Source organism: Neomonachus schauinslandi, chromosome X, assembly GCF_002201575.2.
Source record: "Neomonachus schauinslandi chromosome X, ASM220157v2, whole genome shotgun sequence".
Classification (NCBI taxonomy): domain Eukaryota; kingdom Metazoa; phylum Chordata; class Mammalia; order Carnivora; family Phocidae; genus Neomonachus; species Neomonachus schauinslandi.
The window spans coordinates 74,295,198-74,296,547 of NC_058419.1; the positions used below are offsets into that span (position 1 = coordinate 74,295,198).

Sequence of the window (1,350 nt, forward strand, 5' to 3'; positions counted from 1 at the left end):
ATAAAAATAAAATAAGAGTCCCTGGGAAACTGTATATAAAGAGATTTAAGAGACATATCAACAACAACATATGGACTTTATTTGAACAACACACAAGAGTTAAGCAACAGTGAGTGATATTTGAATGCTGATCACATATTTGATATATTAATATTTTAGGTGTGATTTTTTTTAAAGATTTTATTTATTTATTTGACAGAGAGAGAGGCAGTGAGAGAGGGAACACAAGCAGAGGGAGTGGTAGAGGGAGAAGCAGGCTCCCCGCAGAGTGGGGAGCCTGATGTGGGATTCAATCCCAGGACCCTGGGATCATGACCTGAGCCAAAGGCAGTCGCTTAACCAACTGAACCACCCAGGCGCCCTTTAGGTGTGATATCATTACAGTTATGCTTTAAAAAACTTTGTTTAGAAATACATGCTGATTGCTTCTCAGCCTTTTGGCTAAGATCAAGTGTAGAAATACATGCTGAAATATTTTGTGGATGAAGTAATTTAATTTCTGGGATTTATTTCAAATTACTTTGGGAAAGGGGAAAGTGGGTCGTGGACATGTATGAAACACAAGGGTCCATGAGTTGCTAACTACTGAAAGTGGGTGATATCTACATATTGGTTCACCATAGTATTCCTTCTAGTTTTTTTTTGTCTGAAATTTTCCTTGCTAACAAGGCATTTTTCTAATCATTATGTTATCTGTCAAAAAAAAAAAAAAAAAAACCTTCCTTGACTCTATATTTTCTACTTCAAATCCTCTTTCTTTCCTTCATGGCCAAACTTGGAAGAAAACTTGCCCATACTTCTTTTTGTCTACTACTTCCCTTTCCAGTGATTCCAGACTTCCTTCATTTTGGCTTCTGTGTTTACCAATTTGGTGAAAGGCTTTTTTGTTAATATCACTGGGTTTGATTGCCTCATTATAAAATCTCTCATCCCAAAAAATAAATAAATAAATAAATAAATAAATAAATAAATAAATAATAAATAAAAATTCTCTCATTCCTCTGCTTCTGTTCTCTCTCCGACCACTCCTTCTCAGGCTTCTTCACTGGCTCACTTCTTTTCACCCCTTTCCCTGCTCAGAGTTGGGATTCTCCAGGGTTCTGCCTAGTTCCCTCCTTTACTCACATGACAAACACCCTCAGTGATCTTAGTCATCCCCATGGCTGCTAATCAATAAATACAGTTTACCTATTAACAATATGGGTTTGGGGCGCCTGGGTGGCTCAGTTGGTTAAGCGACTGCCTTTGGCTCAGGTCATGATCCTGGAGTCCCGGGATCGAGTCCCACATTGGGCTCCCTTCTCGGCAGGGAGTCTGCTTCTCCCTCTGACCCTCCCCCCTCTCATGCTC

General features: G+C 39.3%; 1 pseudogene; it reads left to right on the forward strand.

Moving 5' to 3' along the window:
* The first annotated feature begins 421 nt into the window (after positions 1 to 421).
* Positions 422 to 587, forward strand: LOC123323563 (annotated as a pseudogene).
* Positions 588 to 1,350: the final 763 nt, after the last annotated feature.